The sequence below is a fragment of the Ailuropoda melanoleuca genome, chromosome 9, assembly GCF_002007445.2.
Source record: "Ailuropoda melanoleuca isolate Jingjing chromosome 9, ASM200744v2, whole genome shotgun sequence".
Lineage (NCBI taxonomy): Eukaryota > Metazoa > Chordata > Mammalia > Carnivora > Ursidae > Ailuropoda > Ailuropoda melanoleuca.
In genome coordinates, this window is record NC_048226.1 from 98,769,021 (window position 1) to 98,777,900 (window position 8,880).

The following is an 8,880-nucleotide window of genomic DNA, read 5'->3' on the forward strand; positions in this document are numbered from 1 at the left end:
CAGTACAGTATCTTCATGATGCTGGAATTAGATACAGAATTCTCACATGGGGCGTAATTAGCTCAAGCCATAAAACAGAACTCTGGCAAACCATCCCTAATCAAAGCACACAGCTAAGAGAATGAAAAGACAAACCTTGGGATGGGTATAAACCATCCTACCAAGAGTATACACAGCAAATATAATGCTCTGTGAAATCAATGAGAAAAATATGTTAACACAAGTATTAAAGGCAGAAATACACGTGAGAATATCAGAATAACCTGTACGTACATGGAAGGATGCTCAACACTGTTAGCCATCTGAGAAACAAAAATTCAAACCACATTGAGATTTCATTACCCAGTCACCTAATGTCTAAAATTGCAAAATAATGACAATCTCAAGCATCAGTGATTTAACATAATAACTGGACGCTATCTAAACTAGTAGAAAGAGTGAAAATCATACAACCACTTTGCAAAACTGTTGGCAGTATCTACGGAACCTAAAACATGCCTACCTTTTCCCCAGCCACCTCGCCCCTGGTACGTCCCTACAGAAACATGGGCGTAGGTGCACAAAACACACGGGCCAGTGCACAGTCTTCATATTCAAAATATGATATTCTTCGTATTCAATAATACTTTTAATGCTCAAAAATGGAAAAAATCTCAAGGTCCATCTAAAATTAAATGGATAAGTAAAATTGCCATAGAATCATGTGGAGGAATACAGTGATGATGACTGTGTTCCAAAAAACACCGTAAAAATGAAATTCTCATACGTAATGCGGAGTGAAGGAAGCCAGAGACAAGGGAGTAATGACGTCTGACTCCATTTCTGTAAAGTATAATATCCAGCAAAGCTCGTTCATGGTGGCAGGCTTCGGGACCGTGATTGCCTTGGGATTATATAGTTACAAAAAGAGTAAGAGTTTCTGTTGTATTTAAAGATCTGTGTTGAGTCTATGAGTGCAAAAAATTATTTTAAAAAATATAAAACAGGGGCGCCTGGGTGGCGCAGTTGTTAAGCGTCTGCCTTCGGCTCAGGGCGTGATCCCGGCTTTCTGGAATCAAGCCCCACATCGGGCTCCTCCACTAGGAACCTGCTTCTTCCTCTCCCACTCCCCCTGCTTGTGTTCCCTCTCTCGCTGGCTGTCTCTCTCTGTCTAATAAATAAATAAACAAATCTTCATAAAAAAATATATAAAACAAAATTGTAAAATTTATTGAACCATCCACTCTTGACTTGTGCACCGTTTTGTACGTACGTTTAACTTAGTATACCACTGCTTCCACACACAGTCACCCCCAGGGAGCTTCCCAAGGTGAGCATCCAGTTTGCAGCCAAAAGACCAGACCTTGAATTTTTACCCTTTGTCTTTATTGTTGTGACTTCGGATAAGTCATTTAGTCTCCAAACCTGTATCTCATTGGTACAGAGGGTGTGCAAATAATATTCACATCATAGAATCATTATCAGGATGAAATTAAGGGATAGATTTAATGCGCACAGCATTTAACATAGTGCCTGACACCAAATATACCCCCAAAATGTTCAGTGCAATTGTCAATGTGTATGAGCTCGTTATGACAGCATCTGGCACGTAGGAAGCACTCCATGCTAACAGCCGTCATGACATTAATAGTATTAACAGAACTAAGACAGGCGTCATTTTAGCCCAATGCCCATCACATATTATAGGCTCCCTGAAGAGTTTCTATATGAGTATTCAGGAGCGACACTAGCATTCCGAAGGCAAGCAGGCTGGCTTCTCCTTGGTCTTGAAGCCGGAGACTCTGCCAGATCACCTAGGTCTCCTGGAGACAGAGTAGAAAAAATGAGAACAGCTCTCTGGCACTTATCCCTGAAGTATGGGGACCATGTCCGTAATAACTAAAAGTTGCAATTAGAGGAACTTCCTCACGGTGCCTCTGGGTACCATCGCCCTGGTTTCACTACAAGTCTTTAGCCATTTTCAATCTGTGCCTCATTAGACAGCACCATGCACATCCTGCCAAGACGTTTGGAAAATAAGCTTTGTAAAAAGGGGTCCTCCTTCTCCCTCCCAACCTTTTCCACTCTGCAAGTGTCTGTTCTGCAGATGCTGGGGACACCAAAGGATGCTTGGGACAGAGCCATCCCACACCTCCACCATCCCGCGTAATTCCTCTCCCTCAATCTACGTGTGAGCCAAAACCAGGAGAGATGGTTGCCATTTTATCATGTCCTAGATTATTTAGCTCTTATGGAGTTTCCCCGCTTTCTTGCCACCTGACCAGACGTCTGGCTGATCCAAGACCACAAATGCTCCAGTGAATGCCACCATTTTGTTTCTGGAAGGAAGAGACATAAGGGACTCCCACTCCTACCTTCATGCCCTTGGGATAGCCACTCTGCATACTTTGGTTTACTGTCCTGGAAAATGGGAAAATAAAAACTGTTATCTGGCCAGATTTGAATGAAACCTAAAGTCCATCAGCAACTTTGCCTTTCAACTTCGTCACATTTGGACCCGAGGGATTTCCTCAGCCAGAACATTGACCCCATCCAGCCACACCAGAAGCCAAGATACTTCCCCAAATCAACTCTCCGGCGTTTATCCCCCAGGTCTTTACTCAATAAACGACCCCCCCTCCACACACCTCATGTGCTCTTTCCTTCCTGTTGTGCCCATGGGAACAAAATACCACTTTCTAGGGCAAGCTTTTTATCCCAATTAGAATTAATCTCATCTGAGTCCAGCGTTTCTCAGCTGGGATGGCTACCCCCCCACTCCAGGGCCGTTTAGCAAGGTCTGAAGACATGTCTGATTGTCACTACTGGGACGTATTACCTTGTGGATAAAGGCCAGCGTTTGTGCTAGCATCTGATAGCATGAAGGGCAGTCCCATACAGCAAGAATGATCCAGCCCAAAACGTCAGTTGTGCTGAGGTCGAGAAGCCCTGTCTGGATCCATTGGCTGAGATTTAACCAGAGACTGTGTTTCGCCCCACCCCCACCTCCTTTCCCAGCGCAGTTTCCCGTGCATCCTTCTCTACCATGACTAGTGAGTTCCCAAGGAGAGAAGGGGCTCTAGGCGGGTATAACTAAAGTTTTGGTGGAAGTAGGAGGCTTGGGTGAGCTCCAGTTGCCTCTTTTCCAAGGAGATTCACCGGCCCAGGTTATTAAGGAGCTGTAGACTACGGGGCTACCAACAAAGTGGGCAGGAAGCTCGATGCAACAATGAGGCTGATTGGCATTCGCTGACATCAGAGAAAGAAGGGGCCTAAGGAACGTCTCGCCCATCACTCGCCATATCGTTAGGAGAACTTGAAAGCCAGGGGTCATTTTGAACCATTTTAAACATCTACCTTTTAGCCCTTCAGAATGATGCTATATTTGGCCTTTTGTGAAGAGAAAGCCCTATGATGAGTGACACTGTAGCTTTTATGGACCTTTGAAAGCATCATGATGGAGTCGAGGCTTTGAAATCCCACGAATGAGTCCGCAAAGTGTCTCTGCTTTCCGTTTTTCTCTTAAATTTTCTGCTTCACCGGTGGAAGGCCATCCAGAAGGGCAATGAGGAGCACTGGTCTCTGGCCTGGGGCCCAAACTTGTATCTTTCGCCCTTACTTGGGGCAGAGGATGTGGGTGTCTTGGTCATATCTCAATAAATGGTATGACTTTCAAAGGGGCACCTGGGTGCCTCAGTCGTTAAGCGTCTGACTTCCGCCTTGGGCGTGATCCCAGGGTCCTGGGATTGAGACCTGCATTGGTCTCCCTGCTCCACTGGGAGCCTGCTTCTTCCTCTCCCACTCTCCCTGCTTGTGCTCCCTCTCTCGCTGGTTGTCTCTCTCTCTCTTTCAAATAAATAAATAAAATCTTTAAAAACAACAACAACAACAACAAACAAATGGTATGACTTTCAAAGGAAAAGCAAGTCCTGGGCCTGAAGACATTTGCCTGTGAGAGCTGGCATTTTTGCTGTGGCCAATGTGGGACTCCTAGCATGCATGTTAGCCTGCTCAACGGTGTGCATGGAAGGTTTGGAAGTCTCCATGTCACACACTCATCTGTTTCCAAGTAAATGCACGGATGTGTGCATGCGGCGGTATCACTGAGCCCACGTGCGTAAGCACAGAGCTGCTCCTTCGATATTAGAACTGATTTACCCCGAAGCGGCTGTTCCCACCTGGGAGCAATGCTGTTCCCCAGATGACCTTTAGCAATGTCCGGAGATGTTCTGGTTGTCACAACTGAGGGAGAGGATGTCACTCTTGGGTAGCCCCGTAGTCTACAGCTCCTTAATAACCTGGGCCGGTGAATGTTTGTCTGTACCAATCACGGCTGTACAACCTCCCAGCAAGTCTGGACACCACTGCAGTAAAGGTGAAGCAGCTGGTTAAGTATCTCCTGCCCCAGCATTAGGATCAGGCCTGGGCAGGGCAATGGGCCTGATTCTGCAAGGTGGGGAGGGAAGAGAAGACCCCAGAGCCCCACCTACAGTGGGCAGGAGGGAGTCAGCTGGCTGGAGTAGAGGAGATGCCCCAAGGAAGCCAATAATGCCTCACCCTTCAAACTGACGGTCTCTAAAGATTTGTTTAACATTTATTTAATAAGGGCTTGCAGTGATTGCTTTGCAATTAATGCAAAATGTAGGCATAACGATGTGTTTATTTGGTTTGAACATTTCATTGCTGTGACAGCATTTGGTAAGAAGAAAACTCACTTAAAAGAAAATGTGAGTTTTCATTTTGATTTTTGTTTTCAATCGCTTTGAGTTCCAACTTTGGCAGACAAGACACCAAATTATATTAAGCAGTTGGCTCTGTGGATTTTGAGAGCCCTTTATGTATTATTGCTTACAGACCAAAAACCCATCCTGAGACTGTTTCCGACAGTACGGCAGGCCCTTTTTTGAAGGACAATCTTTAAAAAGCAGTGAACTCTGCCCTCTAGTGGAGAAGAGTTTAGTTGCAGAGACTTACATACAAAACACAAATCTTGGAGATGGGCCTTGTTCAGAAAGTGTCCACAGGAATTAATAAGGGGATGAGCACGGCCCAGTGAGGAAGGAGGAGGTATGGAGGGCGATGTGATGTCTGATTGGGACTTGAGTGTGAAGTCTGTGGTGCTTCCTCTCCTGCAGCGGTGAGCCCTTGTTGGGGGAGCAACTCTGAGCATGGAGACCCCAAATTCTGATTGGTAGAAGAAGGTATAGAAGGAACAAAATGAATGCTGACCAGGAACATCCGTTTACTAACTACTGCACTAGATAAAGGAGTATTTAGTTCCACCCAATAACACTGACTGGGTAGCAAGCATCTCGTGGGAACTTCTCTGCCTGTCCCCTGTCGTGGATCCTGGTCTCATTTTCTAACCGAGGCCACTTCCCGCAGCGTTGGGGCCAGCGTGTGGTGTGCCCCCCGGGGTCTCTATTCTTACAGAGCTGGACCGCTTTCCTCTCCCTGGGCGGACGCAGGAATCAAAGAGGGAGCAAGCAGAGCTTACAGGGCCTCTCTCTTTGGGGAACCTTGGGGTTCCCTCACCTCCGTCTCTGCAAGCGTATCCAGTCAGCAAGGTGCTACATCTCTTTGCCTTTTTGAGTTCCTTTTGCCGCAAGCGCCGGCAGGAGCAGAGGAACACATCATAGTTCCTCAGACCACACGCAGGACAAATCAGTAGCTCAGAAAATCTAAATTAAGTACACGCCTTAATTATGGTGAGCATTTTATTTTTCTTCTTCAGCTTTTTTTAAGAGTAATCAAGGAGGCATTGACAGCATTTGTATAAGAGATTAAGGAGGAATTTTTTTCTTTAATATTCCAGATGTAGAAATCTATTATCTTCCTATCCCGAATTGGTTTAGGCCATCATCGCCCACAGTGGTGATGCCCATGGCTTCAAGAGAGTCAAGACTTGGTACATTCCCAAGCCTGGTTTCTTACACTCAATCTGGGCCTGGCCTCTCAAACCCCAAGCAAAGAACTGTGGCACGGAAGCCAGAGATGGGTGATGATACGGGATCCAGCTACGTGGCCTCAGACAAGTCCCCAAGCCTCTGGGGTCTTGCTTCTTCCAGCTACTGAATGGGAGCAGCCACTCCCACTCTGCCACCGGGTGACATTTCTATAGGAATCCGAGGAACAAAGCACTCAGCTGGGGGGCAGCTGGGTCCATTGGGAAATCCCTAAGCTGGAGGAGAAAGAACACTCACTCTCCCGTCTTAGCGGCCCTTCCGAGCTGTGTGACTTTGGCAAGTTCCCTCTCTGCGCGGCAGATTCTTGATCTATAAATGGACATACAAGAGAATGTGGTATAGGGGCGCCTGGGTGGTTCGGTCCATGAAGTGTCTGTCTTCGGCTCAGGTCCCGGGATCAAGTCCCGCCTCGGGCTCCTCTGCCCCTCCCCCTGCTCCCGAGTGCGTGCTCTCTCTCTCTGTCTCTCTCTAGAATGTGGTATACATGTGCCAGAGCATCCTAAGGGTTCCTTCTGTGTGTGTATTAGTTTCCCATACTGCAGAACAAATTGCCACAAACTTAGGGACTTAAACCAACACACATTTAGTTTTTCATGGTTTCTACGATCAGCAGCTGGGTGAGGCTTCACGGCCCGGGCTGCAATCATGTGCTGCGTGGTCTGTGTTCTCCTTCGGAGCCTCCTAACCCTCTTCCAAGCTCACATATTATAGGCAGAACTCAGCTCTTTGTGGCTGCAGGACTGAGGTCCCTGTGCTCTTGACGGTCACCAGCAACTACCGGGATCCCCAACACCGCACCGTGTCCAACATCCCTGGATGTGGCGAGCTCTGCTCTGCGTTCCAAACACAGCCAGTCCTTTGGGCTTCCAGAGCAACAGGGCTCTTTCTTCATCTGACCTGCTTTCCTCCCGGGAAGATCCCCTGCACCAGAACACCAGAGGTGGGGACGAGGACACGTGTCCTGTATGAGTGGGCAGTATGTGTGTGGGGGGGCAGTTATTGTGGCGGCCCTTGGTCTTCTTGACTCGCCCTTCCTACCACACCGCCTTCCCACAAGCGAGCTGGGAGCAAGCTGACACCAACCTCCGTGGGCTTCCGCGCCCGGAGTAGAGCTTCCACACACAAGTGGGGGCTGGGTGGGAGAAGAGACACCCAGTCTCCCCAGCCGTGTCTGCCTGGGATAGAGTTTCTGCATCACGGAGCTGAAGGGATAGAGACAAAAAAGGCCAGCAGCCTGCCCCGCACCCCAGCTTAGCCCCAGGCCGGGAGCTGGGGCAGAAGGAGTCCCCATATTCCTGGCCACACGTGCCCAGGACAGAGCTTCTGTAACATGGAGCTGGGGGGAGGCAGCAGATCAGACCGTGTCTCAAAGGCTACAGATGTCCTCTATTCTTCCTGAGATGCAGAACATTTCTTGAATGAGTGCTTCTCCATTTCTGTTTGTCCTGAGAACAATTTCCAGAAACTTTTGACCAAGAAGACCTTCACATTCCCCACAGCTTGACTGAACTTGAGACAGACCTCCCGGCTCTGGGCCCCTGACCTGCCTTTTCTTAGATCATTTTTTTTAAACATGCAATTATAGATTCTGTCTCTGCCCCTTTGAGATGCACATCTTCTTAAAAGACTTTTGCCAGTTTCATAGCCCAAGAAAGTCTTTCTTGGGACCTGGGAATTTCCCCTTGGAATGTAATCATCAGAGGAGATAGTGACCAGAGTTTAGAAGCCTAACTCTGTGAACACCTGGCTCCAAGCTCTAAAACTTCCTCCTGTCCTAACATAGGAGAAGCCTTACTTTCCTTTGGAAAAAACCAGTCAGCAAACACAGACGGCCCAACGTCCTCTGTCCTAGCGTCAGCTCAGCTGAGCTCTGGTCTCTCTTCCCTTTGCAGTAGGAAGGAAGGCTAACTTGCCTGTTTCACTTGACCCAGGGCAGATTTGGCTTTGACACTTTGATGATTGTTTTCTGTCTGATTTTTACCAGTTACAGTGTTGTTGTGCTGGGAAGAGTATCCACTGAGCTCCCTTCTAGAATTCTCAACCCCTCATCCACAAGGTGTACAGTAGACCAAGGCAAGACCCAGCATCCGATGCCCCATCTGCATCCTTGGGGCCCACCCCAAAGCAGGTTCTCTGAACACGGCAGATGAGTGAAGGGTAGGGAGCAGCTACGAAGCTCAGGGATCTGGGCCCTGAGCTGGGTTCTGGAGATTGAATGATGAGTAAAGGAGGCGGAGTTCAGAGCAGGCTGGATCAGGTCAGGTCTTGTAAGAAATTTAGCTTTTGCCCTAAGAGCAGTGGGGAACCACTGAAAGGTGTTAGACATATCACATTTGTATTTTTAAAAGATGAATCTGTGAAATGAGCTTTTTACAAATGCAAGGGCTGATTCTTTTTTTTCCTACAGTGCTCTGAGTCCAATATCCATTTTCAATTACTCTGATTCATTTCTAATTATCGCCCCTTCATCCAAGAGGACAGGCTACTATGGGCCCTGTCGCCATGGTGACTGGAAAAAGGCGTGAAGAAGAGAACATGGCCCAAAGCCTTTTCCATTTAGTTCATTGGAAAGTTCCAATTAATTTATTGAAAAATATATTATTGGAAGGATTTAAGATAATATGAAACCAGAAAGCAAATATCGATATTCAACCTACAAGCCCAGGACTTAATGAAAACTCGTCCAGCAACCAGTCTCACAGTAAAGGGGCTCAGAGCGCGCTCGTGATTGAAATGAGCAAAAACCACTCTTGGTTTTTCAACCATATGAACATTTTTTAAGGGACAGGGTAGAGGCAAGGGCATTTGGGACCAGGAAGCTTTGCAGATGCAACCCTCTGTCCAACCTCAGCATCGTCCACCAATGGAGAAGCAACTGGAGTGAGCATGCCTTCAGCCTTGGTAGGGTTGGTATGTAACCCCCACAGACACGCAG